The sequence below is a fragment of the Tachysurus fulvidraco genome, chromosome 7 (assembly GCF_022655615.1).
Source record: "Tachysurus fulvidraco isolate hzauxx_2018 chromosome 7, HZAU_PFXX_2.0, whole genome shotgun sequence".
Classification (NCBI taxonomy): Eukaryota; Metazoa; Chordata; class Actinopteri; order Siluriformes; family Bagridae; genus Tachysurus; species Tachysurus fulvidraco.
In genome coordinates, this window is record NC_062524.1 from 11,905,975 (window position 1) to 11,933,457 (window position 27,483).

Here is a 27,483-nt window from a genome sequence, read left to right on the forward strand (position 1 = left end):
TCAGCACAGGCGTAGCGATTCGTGTGTATGTGCGTGTTTGTGCTACAGACGTTTCCAATGACCCTTCTGTCATTGATGCGCGCGGACTGTCTGTACAGACTAGTACAGGACTATGTCTCTCACCTGACTACACACACACATGCTTCAGCCGTCCTGGCTCTCTCACACACACGCACACACATGCAAACACACACACACACACACACACACACACACACACACACACACACACACACACACACACACACACACACAGCTCCTCTGTCCCCTGGCGTGCACACACAAACACACACACACACACACACACACACACACACACACACACACACACACACACACACACACAGGACCACTGTCCCCTATCACACACACACACACACACACACACACACACACACACACACACACACACACACACACACACACACACACACAGAGCGCCTCTGTCCCCTGGCACACACACGCATACACACACACACACACACACACACACACACACACACACACACACACACACAGCCTGCTTGGATACCTAATAACTTTACCTCAGTGCGGTTAATGCACTTATTTTTTTGTAACAGGTTTAAGAATGAGCGACATTGCATCCTTCAGTCAGCTCCTTCATAACGCAGACGTATAACACTGGAGGTGGGGGGTGGGGGGTCTTCAGTGATCATCGTGTCGTGTGTAGCAGCCACAATGCGTCAGTACCAATTTGTATGTCACACCACAGGTGTCGTTCTATTTTGACATAGTATTTAGGACGGTAGTATAAAGCCTTGTCATGTACATTGAGTTCCCACCATCCCATCATTTACCCCTAACATCCCCCCCACCCAACCCGAAGCAACCGCTTCTCCTTAAGCACAGATGAACACACTATGACACAATTACTCCCAATCTGGATTAATCTTGGATTACATACAGTACTTACATGTCTTAATTAAGTCATACGTTCAGGGGTTAATGTTTATCGTGGATCTTGTGATTATGTGAACGTCTTTTCCTTAGCCACTTTTTAGTGGACGGTCTTGACCTGAAGAATGCAACACTTTACAGGCTACATTGATTTGCTTATTAAATGAAGCCCATGCATAATTTATAGGCATAATATACATGTTATGGACCGTAGTAAATACAAGAATCAGGGCTACTTAATGTACCAAATATGGTTGGTGTGTTATTTATGTCTGCCATTTCATAACTAGTTCTCGATACCGAATCATCCCTTAAGGTCGGATTTACATGAGGTGACTAGATTGCTGACAGAATTCATCAACCCTTTCAACCCCCACCAAGTTGTAGCAGTATACTCAGAGACTGCCTGCTGGAGAAATTCATTAGGAGCATGACAGCTCAAGACAAGCCCCTGCAGGACAGGCGGTTCTGCGAGAGCCTCATGAAGGCTTGTCTAACGTACGACAGGAAGAAGGAAAGATAGAAGGAAGGATTGGTAGATGAGTGGTGAAGGGGCAGCGTGGACATGATCATGATCCCAGAATACTGTCACCTCAAGATTTAGCTGTCATGTATCACCCAAATACATACAGTACTCACTCACCTCAGTGAATCATCTCTGAGGTAGAATCGTGTCGGAGGGGCAGCGGTTGCGGCTGTGTTGGTGGTGGAGGTGGTGGTGTCGAGTAAATTAAATATTATCTTATGGTTAACGAATAAGGATGCTTAACCGCATACGACTTTTGATTTGTAATAAATTCCGGCTATCAGAATTATAACGCAGAAGCTGTTCACAGGCTCCGAGGTCGTAGAATGCATGCTGTAATGTAACCAAGGACACAGCCTGTCGTGTTTTTTCTCCTTTTTCAAGTATTGGAGGCTTGTCAGATCCCAGCTGCTGCCTATGTTCACAGCAAAAAAACAACAACAAAAAAAAACACAAATTGACCAATCATTTTGCTTGACACGGAGCTGCAATTTCCTGATTCTTAACAGAAGTAAAAAGATCTTTTTAGCAGTTCACGCCCACAAGCGGTCAGTAGTAGTCTCTACACAGCCACAAGAGGGAAACGACAAGTGACACGAGTGACTCGTCAGTCGCTAGTGTGACTGTAGAGAGATATAGCTGCCAAGCTTAATCTCTTGAGCTCAACAAAGTGGCTAAATGCTGAGATTGTTATCAAGCTGCTTGAGTCTTTAGTTCACTCTGATTGGCATTTAAAATTCATAAACAGAGCTTTTTTTGACTGACTGACCAGTCGCAATTACGGTTCCTCTTTGAAATCTTACTTATTCTAGTTTATTATTAATATCTGCCATCGTGTGATAGACGATACGAGTTTGTGATTTCATGTGCTGCTTTGGCATTGGATCATTTCTCCATAGCTTTCAGTAGAGTTTGTTAAATGATCGTTCTGAAAAATAGAGACCTTTACATAATCCCTTATCATTCAGCTACTGTTGCACTTTCTGTTTGCTTCACATTATCAGAAAACTCGTGCAGTCGTTAATTACATTCAAGACTTTTATTTAACCAGACTGTATGATTGCTATGTGCAATTTTTATTTATTTATTTAATTTTTTTAAACAAATGTACAACATACTATTATAAGTACCTCATCTTGTTTTAAAGATAATTTTTCTTTATGTTGATTCGTACAAAAAAAAAATCATTAGACAACCGAAAAATGCTTAGTCTATTATATGAATATAAAACATTCACTTCCTTCTATAAAAGCGGTTCCTACAGTAGAATTGATGACATCAGAAGAGCACATGGCAAACAATACTTTTCCTGGAAAGGGACTTGGAGAAAGGGACAGAAGTTTTACCAGAAGGCAGAAGTGTACAATTCAGTGCTGATGGTCTATAAAGTGAGTAAGTGTGGTGGGATCTGGGATATTTCCGCTAGAAGATTTGACCATATTTTGTCTTGTCTTTCTTTCCAAATTGTATTGAATATCAGCGATGGTCTTCTCGCTATAGACTCACGCCAACAGCCAAATCACAGCCCTGTGGATTTTCAGCATGAATACCATTTTACTCATGTGATTTTATTTCAATAAAATGTACCAACACTGCTGCGTCAAGCAGCAACCCGAATACAGCAGCAAGACCCGATCAACCAACCGAGTTACGACAGCAAACACTTAGCAACCGCTTGGAATATCATAGCAACACCATATCAACCAGCCTGTTTAGCATAGCAACACTCAAGAAATCACCTAACACTAAATATCACCAGTAACACTAAATATCTAGTATCACCAGCTAGCTAGCAGATAGTTGGGATAGCATAGCAGCCACCTAAAAACATTTTAACTTTTTGGCTGTGGGAAATGTTTTACCATTTAAACGTTTAAACATTTTCAACATTTCACTGTTTGTACATTGTAAACTTTTTACCTTCTATAAACATAAGGGTTTTGAACCATGTTTTTTTTTAGAGAGATATATTTCAAATTCCAGGAATTTTCCTTTGATAAATTTTAATAAATTATTGAAAAATTAAAATTTAATTTGAAGTATGCATGCATCTACATATTAATTAATTCATTTATTTATTTGAGCTCTTTTTTCCCCCATATATTCAAGGTAAAGCCTCATCCTTAGTCAATAAACTATTTTAATTTCTTTTAACTGAGTTTTCCTTTCACAAGAATAAAATGTTTTGTACACGTATCCGTGACGTTAGCCTCACATTCTTTCCACTCTCAACTGCAGAAAATCTTCCCTGGCACTTGTTATTGGGTTGAACGTACAGTATATCTATCATGATCACTTGGAATAATGTGGCCATTAGCGAAAAGTTGTCTTGCTATCTGATTGACAAGTGCACTGAAATAAAGTGTGCAAATAACACATTTGTGTATTTAATGAACGAATCGAAGTGAGAAATGTTAAAAAAGAATTCCACATATTCAGTTCCACATATTAACGAGTAAAGAACAACGATATTTGTGCATGTCATTGGATTTATTTGTCTATCCCATGCTATATTTGTGAGTCGTTTGTGGATCTTGCCATCTTTCTGTGAAACTCGTGTTATTTATTTGTAAGTTCAGCAGCAAAATTAAAAATTATTTCTGGTCAATAGCACTTGAAAGGCACTAGAATAAATTGTAAGACTGCATGTTTTAACAGGATATCAAAAGGAGAACAAACTGATTCGGAGTATGCAGAACATTTTCTTCAAACAAACACAATTATACACCTGAAGTGCTGCAAAATTGTAAAAATGTTGACATTACCGCTCTAACCAGCTGCTGCCCACTGAGACACGCTGATGATCAGAATTTTTTTTCAGTTGGAAAGGATTTGAGCATGTGGTTAGAACAGTGGCAGTAATTTCATCATACAACTGCAAGCAGCTTCTACCGCAACCTCTCGGTGTGCTGATTTAACCACGTATTTGTGATGAATGTGTAATGGATTTTTAAATAATTATAATTATGAATAATTGATACTGCTAGAAAAATAGAAAAATGGAAATCAGAAGGAATTGTGTATGAGAGTGGTTCTTATAAACCTGCTCTTCTATTCATACATTGTTTGTTAATAGCATGTTACTGTAATATTTTACTAGCTAGTTTGTGCTGATTGTAAGAATAATGTCGTGGTGTATGTATAGGTCCCCAGCAATAGTTCAAATGAGCTACTAATTTTACTACCCGATCTATCTCACCCCGAATCTTACCCTGCTTATGTTATACACTAAAAAAAAGCTTAACCTGGACCTTTGATCTACAATTGAATAGAAATGTTTTGCAAGATAATACGTGATCCCTTGGTTGCAGGGGTAATGATGGCTCAGGAGGTTAAGGCTCTGGGTTGTTGATGGGAGGATGAGGGTTCAAGCCCCAGCCCTGTCAAGCTGACAGTGTTAACCCTTTCTGCTCCAGTTGGGATATCCAAAGAAAGAATTTCACTGTGCTCTAATGTATATGTGGTGAAATAGAGGCTTCTTTTTTAAAAAGCATAATTCAACATTTATGAGCAATATAAACTATAATATGGTGATTCTCAGTGACACATGACTTTAAGAGACAAGTGGCACTGACTCATTGTTAGGTATGTGTAGTGCACAGATGTCACCATGAACACCGTCTTCCATTTGTGTCTCCTAAGATTCTAATGTGTGATACAATCAGGTCCAGCTTAGTAAAGAAGTAGGGCTCATGTACTTGCTTAAGAGCCCAACTAGGAGCAAGAGGGACTTGACAGTCAGTATATGGTCATCTTTATGAAGGAGAAACTGGTTGTGACTACAGACTCGGCTATCAGTGATGTAACCCAGCATTGCTCTTGTTTTTACCAAGACTCTACTGTACTTTATGAAAGTACGGCACCTGGTGGATCTATGGGAGCTGGTAATGAGTAAGACTTGACGTGTGCTGACAAGTGTGTATGCTAAAGCTAACGCAACAGCTGAATTTTTTTATATTTTTCTTTCTTTTTTTTTTTTAATAACCGTGCCAACACTAATCCTCTTTGGTGAAAATCTTTAGTTTGCATGCACCAAAGGATTTTTTTAGACATTAAAGTGCCATCTTTTGTCATGCTTTATTATTTAACTCTCGGCTTATTTGGGACATAATCTGAGGTGACACTAGAGTTTATTTTTTGTTGGATATGTTTGGGATGATAAACTTGCTTGCAGGGAAATTGTGTGATTGTTCTTGAGTGATGTGCGTGATGACAGCGTTTCCACTTTTGCAGATGGATATTCTAAGCTTTGGATATTGATTAAGTTGAATATATTTAGTTTGTCATGTGTTGCTTTATTAGAGCTAAGAAGAGCTAAAATAATAATATGGATTGATTGATTCTGAAGATCTGTCCAGTTTTGTGTTTAGGGCCTTTTTACACCTGGTATCTGTAGCTATCTGATCTGTAGCTATCTGATTTGTTAAAACTGATCCATTTACATTAGGCCACATAAATGCGAAACGTTTTCGAGACGGATATAAATCCGTTGGTTCAAACCACCGGATTTATATCCGTCTCGAAAACGTTTCGGAGGGCATTTAGACCTGGTCTTTTTACCATTGGATACTGTAGCTATCAGATCACAGAAAACGCATGAAGTGACCAGGTGTAAAAAACCCCTAGGAGTGTGTTATAAAACTCCCTCAATACTAATTGCTCATGAGAAAAATTTGTGTTCCACTAGGTAAAGAATTATGTGCTAGCAACTTTCAGGATCGTTTATTGATCCATTTATGATGACATATCAGCTTACTTGAGTGTAATCTACAAGAAAATCCTGAAATATCTGGCTGATAAGCGTCTCATCTTCAATCTGAGAACCTTAAAGCCTGTTTGTTAGCTACTTATCCTTATGAAAATGTCCAAGCACCTGTATACATAAGCCAAGCTTTTCTAACACTAACTGTAAAATGCTGCATAAATAGCCTTTTTGAGGTACTGCACATTTTGATAATCAAAACTATCACTTCAAGACATCTACATTCGAATACCATAGGACTTCACCCACTTGAGAAGGTGTGCAGTGAAAGTGCCTTGATCTTTGTTGCAGGATTTGATTCTTCACATTGTGTGAATAAGGCACAGCTAGAGAAATGCAAGTGTGGGTGTGTGTTTGTGTGTACAGTTTTATTTGCTACTGTATAGTCTACTGTACAGGGGCAAGATCTTATTGAACCTTTAAGGTGGTTTATTTAGACTTAGGCATACTACTAGATGTTGGATCTTGACTGCGTGGATTTGTGCTCATTCAGCTACAAGAGCATCAATGAGATCAGACAGTGAGGAGGTCTGGGGTTCAGTCTGTGTTCCAGTTCATCACAAAGGTGTTCAGTGGTGTTGAGTCAGAGTCAGGGCTCAGTGCAGGACACTCAAGTTCACTCCAACCTTCACACACCATGTCTTCATGGAGCTCTGTGCTTTGTGTACAGTGTAACAAAGGATTGGGCCTCTTAGATCCGGTGAAGTGAAATTGTAATGTTACAGCAGCTGTGTGCTTCAGCACTTTGGGAAAGAGCCACATACGAGTGTGATGGTCAGATTTCCACATACTTTTGCCTATATAGCACATTCATAGACCACTAGTCACCATTAATTTGGCCAAATATACACCTAAATATGTGTTTGTGCTTATAATATTAGCTCATAGTGTACAATTATATTATACTTAAAACATAATACGATCTTTGAAAATCCTCAGAAGTAACAGAAGAAAAAAAATAAAGAAAGAAAGGTTGCTAGTATCTTGGAGTATCTTGATTTCAGCAGTTTGCTTACGTCAGTCTCATTCGATAGAAAGCTAGGTCACAAAGGACTACAGAGCATCTGGGTGAGATCAATCATGAGCTCTAGGGATGGAATCAATTGATGAACTGTATAAGTTGACAATACAAGGGTTATCCAAGCACCCAAGCAGCTACCCATGGGGCAGCTCATCCAGTCTGCTTTTCCAGATGGACCTTATTCTGGCATGTTTGGGAGGGAAGTTGGAAGTCCAATCTTGGAGCCTGTTGAGACTTTCTGAAAGGTGAAGCAGTTACAATGCCCTATCACTGTTTTTTCCAAAGGTACCTAGGTCTATCACAAAGCCAATACTTTGTATTAATGAAGAAAGTTCCTTTGTACTTAAAAATAGTTACCCCGCTGATACAGGGGCTGGAATTACATGTTTGCTATCTATTGTGCCTAGACAGTTTGGGAAGAACCATGTCTGCTCAATGTCAGTGGCAATATCATCCTCTCCTCTTTATTAGGAGCTGGCATGTATTTCCCAAACAAGCGTGCCCAGACTGGCAAAATGGCAACACTGGGTACAATTTCAGCCACCATATATACTCTAACCCTGTAGCTTAACGTGGTAATAGAGTCCCCAGGACATACAATATAAATTAAAAGGCAATAAAAAACATTTAATAACGTACACTGTAAATGGACTACATTGAACAACAGAAGTTCATGATTACAGAGCAAAAATACTTACTCGTGTTTCTTGAAAGTATTTGGACTATAAGTTCATTCCTATGTGCTGTGTTTATATTGTCACAATTCAGAAGCGTCAGCTGCTGACACAAAGATAGACCACAACCCTACAAAATCACTACTTACTGTAAAGAATCATACATAAGCACTTCAGAACGTTTGAATCTTGGAGGGTCTGCCATCACTTCCAGCTACATCCCTGAAGGAGGGATCAGAATGTAGTTCCTATTGTTTTGTTAACTTACATCAGGCAGATGCCCAAGGATGGCCCAGGCAGTGGCCTCCTTGTGAGATGTCTGCTTGTGAGATTTGTGGTGTAATATTCTTTAAGCGTACCACCGACTCATTTTTGTCCAAAATAGCCACGAAATTGGTTGTCATGGCTTAGTAACTCTCAGAGGAGACTGAAATTGAAGTAGGTTTGTTGAGACAATAGATTCTCATGCACCCTCATGTTCCTGCCCTATGGGCTTTAACTTGTCTTGACCAACCCCATATAAGATTTATGTACATGCTGGAAGTAGAAGCAATCAGGAAGAGCTAGCTCTATGACTGATCTGTGACTTCAAACATGTTTTGATGAAGAACATTTATATCTAATTTTAAAACAATTTATTACATTTATTTTAATGCAGCTGATGTTTAAATGCCACGATCTGCAGTGGCAGCTAAGTGGACCCGGGATTCAAACTCAGAACCTTCAAATTGGTAGTCTAACATCTTAACCACTAGGCTACCACATCCCAGTTCCCAAATGGTGCCACATCCAAGTAGCACCATTTTCCACCAATCTCCTGGTTAAAATACTTTCATGTCCTACCTTTGTAGTGGATAAAGTGCAAAATGCGGTCGCAAAGGTGATTGTGGCAAAATAAAATTCTGTGAGACAACATGAGTACAAAGCCTCTCTCAGAGGAACCCAATAAGGAACCTGTACTTTGGGATAAATCTGGATAGTGGGATTTTGATCAGTACAGTAAAGTCAAGTGTATTACATGAGTATAAGTATAAGATATATTATGAGTATAATATTTTCAACTCTCAACATCTCAACATATTTTAATGCAGCAAAAGATCTTGTGCTGTGCAAACCAGTGGTGTTCATGTAGATAGACAGTGCAGATTAGATACAACCGTAGCATACATTGGCTTATGAGGCTGTACTGTACAGTGTATATGTGTATGGTAGAGTGTACGTAAAAAGGAGACTCAGGCATAAGGGCACATTCAACAAACCTAACTGTACTGTACATAAGGGAGAGTTGACACGTTTAATCAGTACAGTCTATGTAAAAAAAAAAAACAATCCGATTCTCTAACACGATGGTTCCTGCATCAGCAGTTGCTGCACGTCAAGATCCTTTATGACTTTAGAGCACAGGATCCCAAACCTGGCCTTGGGATACTCACTGTATTCTCCTATACATGTTTTTATTTTCTTGCTCTAATACACTTCAGCTCAAGAATGACTGTTGACTAGCTCATACAACATATTATATTAATTAAAAAATCTGAATAAAAATAAAAAAATGAATATGGAAATTGGATAGCTTTAACTGCTAGTTTTGAGATGTTGCAATTACATAACAACATGATTATACACCACACATTTTGAATGCAGAATTAGAAATAATCCATATTTAGCAGGAGCTAGACATAATAGATCTTTGGTATTCAGTAAAGCAATCTGGAAGTTCAGAACACCATGTTTAATACTATACATAAAAACAGACCTGTGCTTGGAAATTCCAGAGGATCGTCAGTTTCTGAAATATTCAGACCAAGCTACTGGCACCAACGTTAATGCCACAAAGTCACTCACACGCAGATCAGATTTTTCCTCTTTGTGATGTTTGATGTAAACATTAACTGAAGCTTTATATCTGCATGATTTTATGCATTCTGAACTGTTTATGGGTTTAAGATAAGCTTCACCTGACCCTGTGAACAGATTTCCTGGTATGGTTATGTATTTATTTTCATATCTGGCTTTCATACCAGGCAAAATCCCACATGGTTCTATTGTTCTTCAAGGGTTTAAAGGATCCCAAAGGATCAATCACACTCTTGTGAGCACACAGGCTCCATCTACTGTATCTGCCAGTTGTATGCAGCCAAATGGAAATTTTTCATAGTGTGGTATGAAACACTGGACATAAAAACCTTGCACCATGAATAGTGTCTTTTTTTTTTTTTTTTTTTACAGAGTGCTCGTGAGGCTTTTCTGCGGGTTAACCAGCAAAAACATTTATAGTTTAAAGGGAATGTCCCTTATGGTACATTAGGTACTTTGTATACAAAAGTACTTTGTATACCTTGCCACATTCCCAGTATTTTGTGGTCACTATTAAGGGGCTCTGGTGTTTAAATCTATCAGGTTAACCAACTGGGTAATGACTGCTCAAGCATACTTGGAATCATGTTGTCTACCTCTACCATATTTTAGTTCACTGCTCCTTTATAGCAGTCCACATTCACAGTTGTGAGGTTCAGTGATTCTCACCCTAAATAGAGAGCATCAGAATGTTAATTGATGCTTAACGTTAAAACCTTTGAAACCTTAAAAGTGAATTGAATTTAAAATAGAACTGAACCAAAGGAAATTTGGACAGATTTTAAGCAACAAGTAAACAAACAGTAGTTAAATCTTTTGTGAAGATTTTAAGAATGTTATAAACAGGGAACTGAAAGGATCCTATTTGTGATCATGCTGGTTACTTGTGATTTAACTCCACATGCTGTGTTTTAATCCTAGGATCCTGTCTTATCCAGTTGTACTCACACACTGAGACATGGTGATTGTATACGTTCATATTTAGCTATAAAATACTGTACTATTGTCAACTGTATTCTGTCCCTGGCACCTTCTCACAGAGGGATCAGTGTTGGATCTGAATTACATGGAGCCCTGGCGGTTATCCGGGAAAGCAACCAGTGTCCTGGCACCGTGACAAATGAATACTGTATTTGATGAACACATAAAAGCTGTGTGGCTCACTTAGAACTGTAAGTTATACGCAATACATGTTCTGCATATTGAGCTTAGTAGGGTACTGCGGGGTTAATAAACAGATTCACACATTTTAAATACATAACACTAGGCAGGAACCCTGTGAACCCCTTCACTGCAGTAATCACAGCACGAGTGACTGTCCATAAAAGTTCCCATTTACAACTAGCAACCTGTAAAGCTCTGCACAGAGAGGTCTTAAGAGACAGAGACTACAGCGGGAGATCCCACACCTGACTCTTGTATTGTGTGTCATATGGAAGGTGACTAGCTAAGTTGACAAATAGCGCCACAAGCTTAAGATCTCCCAGCATATGAGGCTCTTGTTATAGGGTCTAGGTTTAAGGATCATTACTTGAAGTACCATGACATGTCTGTCTTCTGTGCCAGTGAGCCAAACCAATAGTGCAGAAAGCATGGCTAGGGCTATCAAACCTCTCTGTATGTCATTCCCAAGGAGTGTTCACTACTACTGAGAGAAACAGCAGGCCCCTGGGTCATGATGGTTCTTTAGGGAGCTTCAGGACACCAATTAAATTCCAGAATGCTGTAGGATGGGCAACTTCTGCGTTTATTTTGTGCTGAGTCGGTTGTTAAATTGCTAACAGTGAGGCTACTCTTGGTAAGTCCAACCACATAGCATTCTTTTAACTTTTGCCTGTAAGGAGTTGGAGCTTGTAAAACGAAACTAGATTTGTAAAGTTCGTCGCGACAAACTTTGATGTTGGCTTTGATGATGCAAGTATTCACAAAGGCCGGTGCTTTTTGGAGGCAAGTGGATATAAGGGTCAGTGTTACTTTTGGAAGCAAGTAAACAGAAAGCTAGGGTGGCAAAACATTTTAGGTAAGTTGAGACGGGCATGCGACATCACCAGAATATCCGTGAGGAAGTTCCCCTCATTATTCTGAGTGTTTTGATATGTCACATGTCAATGTTGTAAAAAGATTTTTGATTTTGCATATATTGGGGGCGGGGCTGCGGGACAACCGAAAGGCCAGTCGGTACACCAATTTAAACCTTTGTTCAGAGAATCACCCTAAAGGAGCTGGCCGAGTTTGGTGTAGATAGTTCGAAAGCTTGCCGAGTTATAAACCTCCAAATTTTATAATGGGAGTCTATGGGAAAAAAGGCCAATTTGAGACCCGGTACCGGAAGTACCGGTACTCGGATTGCTTAGAAAAGTAATAGCAACAAACTTCAGACCAGGTTCTACAACATATCTGAATTTGGTGCATGTGAATCGAAAGTCCTAGGAGGACTTACTCTTAATAAATTTTTGTCTAAGCTTAAATAGGAAAACAGAATGTTAGAATATGTCTCTGTCTAGAAGCTAGACCACTCGTAGTGGCTTACCATGGCTATCGGATGTCGGGGCAACAGCTAGCATCACAGGATCCCCAGATCACCCATCCATAGTGTTTTAGCCAACACACACTAACCTGGAAACTGTATCCTGTTCTCATTCTTTTAAAAAGACCTATGTGTAAATGGAAACCACAAAAAACAGTTACTCAGAACTGTAGCCTATATACAGAGTCATATATAACTCTAAATACAGTAGAATAAAGTGTTGGTTGCATGCCAGCATTGTCACTGGTTTGATTATCAGTTAAGGTCTGTTCTTGTTGGGAAATTTTGTTTGTCAGATAACGTTGGACGTACGCAAACCAATTCTGTTAAGGTTACTCATTTCAATCATTTAGAACAATTGTCTGCATTTTAAGTAAGTAAATTCAACATGCTTTTTTTCAGTGTAGATGATGTTTGATTGGAGCCTGTTGCCAGATTTGGAGGACATGGTACTCCAATTGTTAAGCTAATGTGTACAGCTCAAGAAGATAAAAAATGTGGTCAGCAAAGTAATTCGGAATGTCACCCTGATGCTCTAATTAGTGAATGTAACTGTGGATGTCTTTTGTGTGGCTAAATCAGTTATGTTAATGAAAATTTCTGTTTAATTTAATTTTCATTTCTAGTGGACAAGGTAGACTGTAATCTAATATTTATAGCTCTACGTTCAGATCAAAGATGCTGGCTGTGCAATTGACACAACCTGGTTTTGTGTTATTTAAATTGCTACAAGAAACCTTCTGAGATTTTCATATCAATTCTCCGCAAAGCAACTTTGACTGATGCTTCAAGGCAGCAGGCAGATGATCATTCCTACATTCTGACTACTGCCTCGCGACAGTTGCTTTTTTCCACTTTTAAAATCGCTATTTAAATAAACTGATTTGATTAAAGTAGGTCTGAGCTGTATATCTAGAAATAATTTACACACCTGTGTAATGATAGTTAATCGTAGTTACCTCTGACTGCTCAAGGCATATAGTATGAGTCATATTATTCTTAGAAAACCCATCGATGCTTGGCGAATACTTTAAGATCCCCTGTAATGTATAACACTCTGAATCTTGGTATACTATAGTGCTACTATAGTGTCTGGTGTTCATATACACCACAACACTTTCAACTCGATTCTCAGCAGGTGTTTCACTGAATGGGGCAAAAATCTTTGAACATGCTGTCTGAAGAGCAATACTGCACCAGTTGATGAGCCTTTAGCTTTGACTTGGTTGTTTCAATCCATTTGCCCTGCTGTGAGGGCTCTAAAGCTGAAGTTGTCTGGTTAACGCACCTAATCATCCTCTGCTAAATCAATACTTCTCTCACTACATTTATGGCATTTGGCAGACGCCCTTTTTCAGGGCAACTTACATTTTATACAACTAAGGGTCCTGCTCAGGGGCCCAGCAGTGGCAGCTTGGTGGACCCGAGATTCAGACTCACATACTTTAAATCAGTGGCCCAATGCTTTAACCATTAAGCTCCCACATCCCCCTCACTATGACTAATGCTCTCTATTGGGTGAATGCACACCTCTTATGCTACAATTTTCTCCACCGAACGTTAAAAAGACTCAAGGATTTTACTGTATATGTAAAGACAATTTCAGTACCGAAAATGGATTTGAAAAATATATCATATATTGCTGAGGAAAAAAATTGTCAGCTCAGAAGTGTATTTTCAAAAATCCATTATGTTTTGCTGTTGTTTGTATTTCACCAGACTCTGAAGTTCCACCTAGCAATACAGCTAATTTTCATGTCGGAGGCGTTTCTGACTTTCTCAGAAGTCTTTCTTAAGAAAAGTGCACAGATTAAATTTAATAAGCTTGACTGAATATCTATCTATCTATCTATCTATCTATCTATCTATCTATCTATCTATCTATCTATCTATCTATCTATCTATCTATCTATCTATCTATCTATCTATCTATCTATCTATCTATCTATCTATCTATCTATCTATTCCAATGATGATCTTGAAACAAACACACATTTGTAGGACCCTCATGGACAAACAATGGATTCAGACTTTGATCCAGCTCCTTGTCAGAGTTGCATATCAGCACTTCTGCAGCATTGGTCTCGGTGCGACAGGAAGTCAATGGCTCAATGAAGCCGCAGTCCCTCTCATTAGTGCACCTTTGACTGCACACACAACTCGTATATGCAGTCAGTATATCAGCATGCGTCCTATTTTTCCAGATTCAGAACTTATTTAGAACATTGATTTTTTTTTAGAAATGGTACAGCTCTAGAAAAAGCACCTTTTTTTAATTCAGATTCTGTGTTTGTATCAGACACAGAGGGATAAACTGCCCCATTTATCTACTGCTGTGTGATTTTTCAAGCAGTTAAATGTGGACATAGGAACACATGACAATCAGCAGGAGCCGCAGATGATGCAAGGAATGACGTACATGGCATATGATACTTAAATCCTCTCTCTCATCTGGTAATGGGTATTTTTGTGGCCCTGCGCTAGGCTGGTTAACAGCCAGCATCAGTCATCACTCCCGAGTCCAGTATTCCTTTCTTCTCCCTCTGAAGAATTATTGCACTCCCGCACCAACATCTCAGCTCGTGTTCCCTCTATCTGCTCAAGATTTTTCTATCCCTTTCTCATATACATCATTCGTAGCCCTACCCGTTTTACTGCTTTTCTTAATCCTATAGCACCGTTTATTATTTTTACTGTTATTATTCTTTTAATGAAACCTTTGAACGAAGTCGAACCTTTATTTTGATATCTCTTAACACTGAGGATTTGCAACATGCTGTAAATTCTTTGGCATCCATTATAAACCCTAAACCCAAGTGTAAACTAACATTTAAATTTCCTCAAATAGCCTTTGATGATGTCAGCACTTGGACCAGATTCATTCCTGGGTCTTATCTGCAATGCACAATAAATTGTTAAGTGTGACGCAGGGTTGTATAAATATAAAGATTCCTCAATGAGATTGATAAAACCTAATCATGGGAAATTATTTCTCAGCATATAAAAATGCTTTTCTTTTTTCTGTGCTGCTGTGTTGCTACACGTCTACATTATCTGATTGAAATCAATTCAGTTTATTTGTATCGCGCTTTGAACAACATTGTCTTAAAGCAGCTTTACAGAAGTACAGAAACAAAATAAAATTTTTAAAGGGTATATTAAGTTACTGTATATCTCTAACGTCTATCCCTAATGATCAAGACTGAGGCCACGGTGGCGGTGAGATGATATGAGGAAGGAACCTTGAGAGGAACCAGACTCAGAAGTGAACCTCATCCTCAAAGAATATAGACTCAGGTTTATAGAGTAGATTTCAGACTGTCCTTGGAAATGGCAAAATATAATCATATTACCTGAAATCTGGCAAAAAAAGTAAACCATTTGACCTGCTGTATTGTTAAATAGGGGTGAAATGGGATGGCATGTAGTGAGGTTGGCTTGTCCACCATATAAACATCTGTTATGGATGTTTACATGGTACTTGAGGTAAAGTTACCTCCAGAATTAGAAACACTCACTGTTACTGTTACATCACACTGAAAATGTGATCGAAGCTTTAACTGGCGTAAATTTAATGCAATATTTAATGAAACTACGTGTGTTAATGCCAAAGGACATTATTTACATTGACATTATTTCCTGTCCAGTGTCACCCAAATGAGGACGAGGTTCACTTCTGAGTCTGTTTCCTCTCAAGGTTTCTTCCTCATATCACCTCAGGGAGTTTTTACTCATCACCTTCACCTCAGGCTTGATCATTTGGCATAAATGTTAGAGAGAAATAGTAACATTATTGTCTATTACAATTTTAAGTCTGCTAACATACACTGATTTTTAAAGTTAAATAGATATAAATGTACAGCAGAAAAGATCTAGATTTTTCAGCCACATTTAGCTTACACAAAATGTTTACAGTTACATATTGTACAGATCAGCCATAATAATAATAATAATAATAATAATAATAATAATAATAATAATAATAATAATAATAATAATAATTTATATAAATAGATAAATGAATGAATGAATTAAATAATTAGTTCATTTAGAAAAATCAAGTTTATAAATGTATGTGAATCCCTTTGAGTGTTTCTCATTTGTCGGATGTTGCATCAGCGTCTACATTCCCCTGTAATATCCTGAATTGTCATGTTGGGATTCAGACAGAAGTTGATGAAATGAAATGGTTCATTTCCTCTGCAGTTTTCATGAAACTAGAATAAAAAAGATGTAATTTAACATTCCCTTAATGCTGTAAGCTGAAATGGTCTTCTATAATGACTTTTAAAGATAAGTGCTGCAGATTCCCTAAATAAGATAGATAAGTGCTGCAGATTCCATACTGTACGCTATCTAAAATAAATACGATAACAGAAATCTTTGCTAGGTTAGTCACCTCGTCATGGAGCGTTAATGGCTTTAGCTCCGACTTGAACATCTGTCCTGTGTGCTTTTCCTTGTAAATATAGTTCATGCTTGTGCCGATCGTACATTGTATGATTATCGTCTAAAAATACCCCGATTGAGTGTGTGAGCTCCATCTGCATGGTGAAGTGGCCCTGGTGTCTCTGGCTGCTCGTCTTTTTCCAGCAGCACCACTTGATAAAGACCTGTACCTTATTCAGGTTATAGATCAAGCAAATGAAAGGGCTGTTAAAACACCTTTGTTTATTTTAGACGAGAAGCATCTTCCTTAATGGTCTTTAGAACATTTTCCTTTTTGGTTTCTGTCCATTTTGATGTCGAGGCTCCTTATTTCTAATTATTTACTTCATTCGCTCTTGTTAGTGCGTCTGTGCCTCTGTATGTTATCCTTCTGTGAGTCACGTTCGGTTCTATCTACACGGACGTCTTGACGAGCCGAAATTCTGACCAGAGGACTCGTCCTCTCCTTTTAATGCATTCTTTTAAACCTGTGATTGCTGTGATAGTAAAGTCACAGTAGCATAAACCTGTTTACGATGTAGTGGTGGTTGCGTGTTCTGTCCCCCAAACGTGTTTAGCACCTGCAGCATATATCTTAGATTCACCATTCCTAAAATTTCTTCCTCTGCATTGCCTCATTTCAGTATTCAGCCCTTATCGACTTGCGCTCATCATTTCTCCTTAGGGGAAATCTTGAAAAACCTTAAGGGCTCTTGTGTTACTCTATTCGCTCAAGCAGAGGCGAGGAATTCGAGTCAATATAGATGTAGATTTTAGGAGCAGAACGTCCCCAGTTCTATAAAGGCTTAAGTGTAATCCCGAGCACCGAGTCAAATAAGCTCACTAACATCCTAGTAGCCTAACAGATAGGTTTCACAGTTACTAAAAAACTTGCAGTATTTCATTCATCCCTTTTAATTCCTATTTCTATTTTCATTGGGGATATAACTCTCTATGCCATTAAAAAATATATCAAGCAAATGACTTAACACATTTTTTTTTGCTTGAAATCTGCTCTTTGTTGCCACTTGCGTGATGTAGGTGTTAAACATTTCTTAGTCGAGAGGGACAGTCGACACGAGGATGCTGAGTGTTGAGTGTGTTGAAGCTCCCACTTTGCAGAGAGGAAATATTAGCTGAACCGCCACTTCAGGGTTGCGCACACTCCCGACGCCTGTCTTTGTGATAGGGCTGACAGCCACTGAAATCTACTCGAAGTGTCCATCGTCGTTTCAGGAAGTCTATATACGGGTGGAGCTACATACGGCCACCAACTGGTGGCATCTATAGATGAGATAGCTTTATCTTCCCCAAGTTCTATATGACACGCAGTGTGAGCTTCATGTCCTTGACCTTTCGATGAAGTGACTCTTTTCATGATTGTTCTTAGTCCTAGCACTTTCATATTTGAGATCAGCATGTGTCTGGCTTAACTCTGTGCTTGGGACTGTCCACCTAGTAGCCCATTTTTCACCCATTTGTCAAATATGCACTGACCTTGTCAAGGCATGGCTTCTCAGGCATCACACTTTAAACACCTTGGGTGCCAAAGCTAGCTCAGAGAAATGAAGAAAAATGAGCAAGAAACAAAGGATAGTGGGATATAATTAGTGCCTTGGATCCATGTTGAGCGTGAAAGAGTGCAAGCGTGACATACACACAGACTTGCTCACATGGGGCCATGGTTAAGGTCACACGATGACAAATTTGTGATTTTGACTTGGCTTGGAAACGTCTTCATCGGTAAGAAACCTCCCTGCTGGTCCCGAACAATGAATCTGTTGGTTCCAAAGACTCTTCTCGTAGATTCCTTTCTTTCTGTAGATTTCCAGAAGTGATTTATGTATCTAGGTGTTTCTTCAGGTTTGGTCAGATCTTGAACACCTCAAGCATCTCAGTAAATGACTCGCATGCAAAGCATATGTGTAAAGAAATGACCCTGTGGCGCAATAACTCAAAACCGAACACTCGGAATGAATAAAGACGTCGACTCCTAAAATAAAAATAAAGTAAAACATAATGTACATTGAACAAATAAACAAACAAATAAACAAACAAACAAACAAATAAATAAATAAGTCTTCTATAGATTAATGTTTTAAAAAATAAGAATAAAAAAGTTACAATTAAAAAAAAAAGATGTACTTGATTGGTGGCTGTAGAAATCTTCAAACCAAAGACTCGCTTGAACCCGTGAGCACATTATCTTCTTGGAGCGGATGCATTTGTCCGAAGTTTTAAGCTCCATGGCGGGTTTTGTTTGATTTTTGTTTGTTTTATATTGTTTCATATATTTCCAGTACTACTTTATATTTACACACACGACAAAACAGTGTGTTTTCATAAGAATGAACAAACATATGTGTAAAACTGAATTGCTTGGGGAAGAAAATACTCTGACACCACAAATGACCAAATAATTAGTTTATTTAATAATTTATTACAGAATAAATTATCAATCATTAGAATTTTGTTGCAAAGCTGCTCTGGGCAATTACAGCAACGAGAAGGCTGTTATTAGTTTATTAGGAAGTTATTAGTTTTTTGCAGTTTTGTGGTTCAACTTTGCTCCATTTTCAATTTTCCATAGTTACAAGCGTATCTTTGATGGACTTGCAGTAACAGAATGCTTCATAAATAATGCCTAATAAAATATTTATCTTGAATCCTCAGGGTGGTTGTCTTGTTGAAATCTTCGTGTTCCCTCCAGATTCAGTTTCTTGGCCACTGAGATTTAATTCTTCTCTAATAAGTCCTGTTCCATCTGTCCATTCATGTTTCCTTTTCCCATTACTGTGTGCAGAGAAGCAGCAACATCTCGTAATGTTCTCACGTCTGTTCTTTCTGTGAGTGAGGTGACTATGGTCTTCTTGCTATCATGTACACAATCCTTCTTTCTCTAAACCGGACAAGCTGAATTAGTGACAAGGATTTTTTTTTGTTAATTGTTTCCTGTGCAATATTTTTGTTGGAACGTAGATGATTGTGGTGCACGTTCTTGCGTTTATTTATTTATTTATCTATCTATCTATCTATCTATCTATCTATCTATCTATCTATCTATCTATCTATCTATCTATCTATCTATCTATCTATCTATCTATCTATCTATCTATCTATTTATTGTTTGTTTTGTTGTTATTTATTTATTGTTGTCTTTCAGGTTGTCTTGCTGACGTCTGGCTTTTCTCTCATACCTTATTTATCATTCCTCTGAAACTATGTTGTGAAATCTTGTGTGGTGCATCAGCCCATGAATAATTACTCCATGAACTTTGCACCTCTACATTATTGAACCTTTTGTACAGACAGAGATGATTAAAGTCTTTGCTATGGTTCTGTAGCTTTTTCCACTTGGTTTATTATTGTTGTCCTTAAGCTTCTTTTTCTTCACTATGATTGCTATTTGTTTTATGAAACCTTTCCAACCGATGAGTATTCTATAATGACTGAATTTCAAGTCAAGTCAAAAAGCTTTTTATTGTCATTCAGCTATAAATATCTGATGGAAAAACAGTGTTTCTCCAGGCCCATGATGCTACAGAAAAACAACTCAGATCTAAGGACCTAAAGTAAGTTAGTCCTAGCCAGATAACGTGAGACAAAATACTAAAGGTCAGATACACACAATCGTGCTGACCAGTGTGTGTACTGTATATTACAAAAAGGGTTCCTGTAAACATATATACACTTAAAATATAGCAGCAGTTGGATGCCATATTGAAATGTGGTGTTGAAAGCAGCAACTGAGTGAATGTGAAGACAGCATGTACAAAAACAGCATATAAACCCTTTAATATGGATGGTGCTGTAGACATGGATGTACATGAGTTTGGTACAGTTCAGTTCATTTCCTGCTCCATTTACAACCAGGACTTCTTCCTTTTGCATTGTATTTTTGATATACAGTAGTGTCTGAATAGCTTTAAGTTCTTTTAATCTTTATTTATGAGCAAAGTCAATAGACATTACGGTGTGGATATATAATAAAGCAAAAGTGTGAATAATTAATTACATTTACATTTACATTTACATTTACAGCATTTGGCAGAATTCCCCTCACTGTATATTCTGGTGTTCATAACACCGGTATTAAAATGTACAGGCATCTCTAAAATCATTCAAGTGCACATGAGTTAAACGGCATATGCTATAATTTGAAAGAAAATCAAACTTCTTTATCATGGGAGAAAAATGAACAGAGGAGAAATTGCTATGAAAACTACTCAGCTCTTGCAATGCTGAGTGCTTTAATCTGGTGCGGTGCTTCAGTTTTACTGTCTGCCATAAACTTTAGTTTTGGCTGCAAGTTTTTGTGGTAGCCTAGTGATTATGGTGTTGGGCTACCAATCAGAAGGTTGTGAGTTCGAATTCCTGCATCCATCAAACTGCCCCTGCTGGGCCCCTAAGCAAGGCCCATACCTCGCAGTTGTATAAAAAAATGGGATAAAATTGTAAGTTGCTCTGGATAAGGGTGTCTGCTACATAAATGCTGTAAATGATTAGAGTGAGGAAATTAATTTTTTGGGGGGAATTCATGTCAAATTTGGACACATGCAATAAGGGTAGTGGTGGCTCAAGTAGTTATGGCTCTGGGTTGTTGATTGGAGGCTTGAGGTTCAAGCCCCTGCGCAGTTGAAGCCAAGTTGCCTCTGTGGGGCCCTTGAGCAAGGCCCTCAACCACTCTCAAGTTGGGATATGAGAAGAAAGAATTTTGCTGTAATGTATACTGTATGTGACAAAGTATAGGCTTCATACGTATCACAGAATTTGCTTCAGTCAGTGTTTAACAACATACAAGTTCATAATGAGGTATGAAGGCGACAGAATTGGAATGATGATGAGCAGGTGCTTGAATGCACCATAATTCATCTGCTGGTGGATGATACCGAGGCTTGAATCAACAGCACTTAAGATTGAAAGAGTGGAAATAGGGCTAATAGTTAGGGGTGTGTGTGTTTATAGAGTCATTCTGTATAAGTGGTCATCTCTGAGGAACAACAGCCCACTGTGGACTTGTAATCTAAACAAGTGACCATCTGTTCAGCCCTTTCATTCTTCCCTGGCTCAGCCTTTCTCTGCAAAACCTACACCGTCCCTCAGAAACATCCCCTCAAAAATTCTGCACTGTAGCATGCCAGAGATTGTTGTAGTAAATGTTGATTTGTTCACTCTGGGTTCTTCATATGATCTGAGGAAAACAGTATTGTGTGTTGGAAAACAGACTTGTCATAATGATCAAAGGTTTTATAGTTTAAAACAACTAATCTTCTTTTAAAATGGTGCATGCTGGCAGGAATCTGATGACAAACAGAACTTCTGTAGGAAATATGAAGAGCCAAATGCACTCCAGATTCAGCAAATACTGAGTTTTAAATGTTACTGCAAAAGAGCTGCAAACATTTCCATTAAAATAAAATCAAACTCATTTTAGAATTTATGGGGAAAATATTAATTGAAAGATCAACACTGTTGCTGTTTCTCTCTGAATTTCCACAGACTGCCAGTCAGCATCTAGATTGTGCTGCTCATAAATTCTTCTTTTTTTCTCTCCACGGCATTCAAGTTATTTTATTTCATTATTTTAATTCTAATCGTGACATAAATCAAGAATCCAATCAAAAACCCTGCAGTAACGTCCGACGTTGTATATAAACAGTTGAATTATAGAATGTTCAAACAATTATTCTGCAGAATATTTCATTAAAAAATTAGTTACATAGCTAATTGAAATATACTTGAATGGCTAGCAGTAGCATGACATTCTAGAGACTGTAGTGAGTAAAATTTCTAGATCCTTGCAGTTTCTGAAATCACTCAAACCAGCTCAACGTTCATGCCATGGTTAAAGTGACTTGAATCACGCATTTTCTTCATTCTCACGTTTGATGTGAAGCTCTTGACCTGCATCTAGATGATTTTTTTCAGCTGAGCCACTGCCACATGGTTAGCTATCTACACCTAGCTATCTATAAGTGTTTTTATAAAAGTGGAACAAATATAAATAAAAAATGTGTTCATTATTTAGATCATTATATAAGAACTAAACAGATTCAACTTAAAATCAAACAAATATTCTTACTATTATTCTTATGCTGAAATCAAGCCATTGCCCCTGTTTAGAAGACTGACGGTCATCTGTGCAAGCTAATTCATTTGCTCGTAAAAGCTGCTCTGCTACCAGGCAGATCACATCCTTTGATCGTATGTAGGGCAACAAGCGTGATCTGGAACTCGCAGCTTGTTCTTTAGTTACTGCATAACAAACCAAACCTTGTGTTTTTGGCTTGCTGGACTGATGACCGCTAACGAATCAGCGGTCTAATGAATCTTCATGTTAAAACTGGGAATAAATAACACAACTAATACCACACATGGGAAATCTGCTTGTCCCTGGTGCCCCATTTGTCAGCTCTTGTCCATAATCTGCTACAAACATATGGATTGGCTACTACTTAGTTATGGCTTAGTGTTACTTTCATGAAAATGTAAAATTTAAAACAAAAGACAGAAACTTACTACATGGCTGAGAAGACCATGTCTGGATGTCATAACTGTGTCTGGATGGTTGCAATAGCACACTGCTTACGGTGTCTTCATGAATGAGGGCTTTACTGTCTCCCGTTTAAGAAAGTTAGGTTCTCCAGTACTAACCAGTATTTACATCACACCATATATGTTACCAGTATACAGTATACACACACTGGAATATACTCTATGGGAGAGTGCAGTGTTTCAAGTGAACCCTGTTCAAAGATAGGATCTGATTACAGATCGGAGAAAGATATGGGGCAGGAACAGGATAAGGATCTGGCGTTGCAAACACACGTGAGAACTTAAACAAATGCAAAAAATTTTCCAAGGCATCATGACAGGAAGTTCCTGTCTTTATTATAAACACATTAATATAATAATGTGAAATCTCTTTACGTAAGTGTCATCTTCTAGTGTTTTTAAATACAGCTATTCCTTCTAGGAGCATAGAATTGAAGACTCTTCAAATGATGGTGGTCTGTTTGCAATTAAAACTAGTATTGATCAACATTCTGGTACAGCTTCAGGTGTTCATGGAGCCCAGATGCCAGCCAAAAGGATGACGTTAACACCCTCAAACTGAAGGACTTAAATCTGCATTGCTAATACTGATATTACAACAGGGGTGTCAAACATGTGCCCTGCAGAATGGGACTAGCCCAGGCCATGATAAAAATTCTGTGGACCTTAATTGTATTGAAAGATTAAAAAAAAGTGCCATTCCACCAAGTAGCAAAATAGAGGGCTATAACTTTAGCTACAGAAAATGTGCTAACGATATATAATTCGCCATTCTGACCTTCTTTACCACCATTCTACTCACAGGGACCTCAGGTCAGCTAATCAGTCTCTCCTGTCACTTTCCCAGTCCTGGCTTAAGGGAAAAGAAGATTGGGCCTTTTCTGTTACTGGCCTAAAGCTTTCGATCTCATTGTCACTCAACTCGGGTCTGGCTGAACTGATTCACTCTTTTCCCCCCAAAAGCTTTAATCTTTTACTGTTCCTTCTTCATCTTTTAACCTCTTTTATTTTATGCTTTTGTTTATTTTTACTTTTATTGTTATTATTAGATCGATAGAAGACTTTATTTTTGTCACGTATATTTTTTCGGATATACCAACTTTGGAAGCTATGATACAGCACCACTGCAGCAGAGAGGGTTAAGGGCCTTGCTCAAGGGCCCAACATTGGTAGCACCCCGATGCTCCATTCACCTGTCAGTAGATTTAATGTTATGTCTTTTGTATTTGTGTGTGTGTGTGTGTGTGTGTGTGTGTGTGTTCAGTTTAATAGGTACACCTGAGCATGTGTGCACCTACAATGCAATGCAAAAATAATGTAGATACCATACAAGAGCTTCAGTTCATGTTCACATCAATGACTCATCAATGATCTCAATGACTTTGATGCTGTTACCAGATGGGCTGTTTTTTATATGAATTGCTTATATCCAGAAAAAAACACACAAGTCTCCAGTCTTTATACAGAATGGGGCAAAATGTGAATAACATCCCGATGATGTTCAGGCGGAAACACCTTTTTAAAGACAGAGATCAGAGGAGAAGATCCAGACTGGTCTGGGCTGATTGACTTTTTCCTGTCAGTCTGATTCCTCATGATTGCCTGAGGTTCCTGTTCTTAGCTGACAGGAGAAGAACCTGATGTGGTCTTCTTCTCTTGTAGTTCATCCACACCTGAAAGATTTTTTATGCTGGCTGATAAGATGACTGCATGATATGTCTGTTGTTTCTAATAAAGTCAATGGTGAATGTGTGTGTATATATATAATTGAGGAGATAATAAGATTGAAGATAACTGAAGATAATATATATATAATATATACAATACAAGCCATAATGGTTAGGCTACATATTTTGATACCCTTATGCACAGCAACTTACATATCTTATATAATTTTATTCAATTGAGCAATTGAATGTTCAGAGCCTTGCTCAGGGCCCCAGCAGTGGAGGATTGGTGGAACTTGGATTTGAGCTCATAACCTTCCAATTGGTCTGGTGGTACCATAACCACTAGGCTACCACATTCCCCGGCAACAGATGGCAGCACCGGGTAACACTTCTGTGGGCCATAAACAGGAATCTGAGGCTGTCATGATTCAGCCCGGACTTTGGCCATGTGCATGTGTCTGTTATTGTTCCTCGTCACGTGTCTGCCCAGCCTTCGTCTGCTCCTCCCTGTCACCACACCTGCTCCTCATTATGTTATTATTGTCTTGTGTATAAATGTGAGCAGTGTTGCCGATGGCAGCGCGGAATCTACTGTTGTCTTTGTCCTGTCTCTAGTCCGTGTCGTGTTTCGTGTTTTTTGTTATTAAACCCTGTTTTGTTTTGCTATCCTGCGTCTGGGTCCGTTTCTGTCCCACGTCATGACAGAGGCAAGAGTGGGCACAGATTTAAAAATCCTGGACAGTTTTTGTAATTGTAAAAATATGATTGGAAAATTGCATGTATGAGCAGAAGCAAAGGCATGTCTATTAATGTGGCATTACATATGTAGATTAGGGGTTCAACTAAAAATGAATGTGTTATTTATATTAGGCAGCTGATAATGCATCCAAAATTAAATTTAATACAGATCCAAATAGGAAGAGGTTATCTTTTAATACTTGGCATCCTGTTGAATAAAAAAAAATATGTTTAGTAGGATTTTTCCGTGTAAGTAGTTACTTGTGAAAACCTGTGGAAAGGTTACCAGATTAACCCAATTTCCAACCCAATTACAACATAAAATCTGTACAGAAAGACTTGAAAATAGCTCAAAATGTTCAGGAATAAGAAAATACATGTATATTCTCAGTCTATTCAGAGGAAAGGAGTTAACAATTGTGCACTTTGATGATTTGCAGCAACCCTGCAATGAGAAAATAAACAAGCGACATAGTCTACATCGTTATAGTCTGTTGCTCTGAGGTACTCTGAGGAGTGGGCACAAAAAAAACAAATATTAGATGAATATCCTTGTAGGTGTTTTTATTTTAAATACATTTCTTGTTTCACTTCATGGTTTCATTTTATCAAGCTTGAAAAAAAAATACTTGAAGATAATTGAAGATATTTATGCATTTATTTATTTATCATTAAGCATTTATTATTTCTAGGAAGAATCAAATGTGTCTGACAGGATAAGAAAAATATGTAAATAAAATTAGTTAATTAGCTAGAAATGAGTAAAAATGTCTAGAAATAGGTTTCATATTGAACTCATTATTAAACTTGTGGCTGAACGAATGTAAACAGATACGCTTCCTAATCTAGTGGAGGTTATTTTAAGAACTAATGGAGATTGAATCGGGAATCGAATGTTCAACAAGCACACATGGGTGTGGTGGTCAGGTGTCCACATACTTTTGGGCCTATAGCTTAACTTATGTTATGCAACTATGTACAGTATAGAAGTGTAGCTTTAAGGGAAAAGTGAAAGTGATCTCTGAGTTACTCAACAAAATGAAGGAATGGCATCGTCTCTGTCAATAACTGCACTGTGAGTCTATTCTCTGTTATCTTGGGCATTAGGACATTAAACTCTTCATGAACTTACAGGCGAGAGTCCTCACTGTGATCTGTGTCATTTGGCTTACAAGTAAAGCAGAATTTCCTGAAACATGTAGCTGATTTTTTTATACCCTGTCTTTGCTTTTCTCTCTCTCTGTCTTGCGATGTCTCATTTACATTTACAGCATCTAGCAGATGGCCTTATCCAGATCAACTGACATATTATCTTATTTTTATACAACTGAGCAATTGAGGGTTAACGGCCTTGCTCAGGGGCCCAGCAGTGGCAGCTTGGTGGACGTAGGAATCGAACTCGCAACCTTAACCACTAGGCTACCACATCCCCACATCTCTCTCTCTCTCTCTCTCTCTCTCTCTCTCTCTCTCTCTCTCTCTCTCTCTCTCTCTCTCTGTGTCTTTCTCTCGCTGTCTCTCTCTCTCTCTGTCTCTGTCTCTATCTCTCTCTCTCGCACTTTCTCTCTCTCTCTCCCTCTCTCTCCCTCTCTGTCTCTCTGTTATGACACTGAAATGGTCTGATATTAATTAGTTTAAAAAAGGAGGTAATTGTTTTTCAGTCTGGTTTATGAATACCTCACATCTCTGAGGGTGCATATGTATGATTCAGCACATGATTGGTCTTTTTTATCCAGCTCCTGTTCCCAAACAACTGCTTACCTCTTAGCGTACTTGTGAATGCGTTAGCAGATGTGAGGACATTTCT

General features: G+C 38.3%; 1 protein-coding gene across 1 annotated transcript in view; it reads left to right on the top strand.

Annotated features, from left to right (window-relative positions):
* Positions 1-27,483, top strand: part of grin2da (glutamate receptor, ionotropic, N-methyl D-aspartate 2D, a) — a 95,719-nt gene that overhangs the window by 512 nt on the left and 67,724 nt on the right. The window lies entirely within an intron of this gene.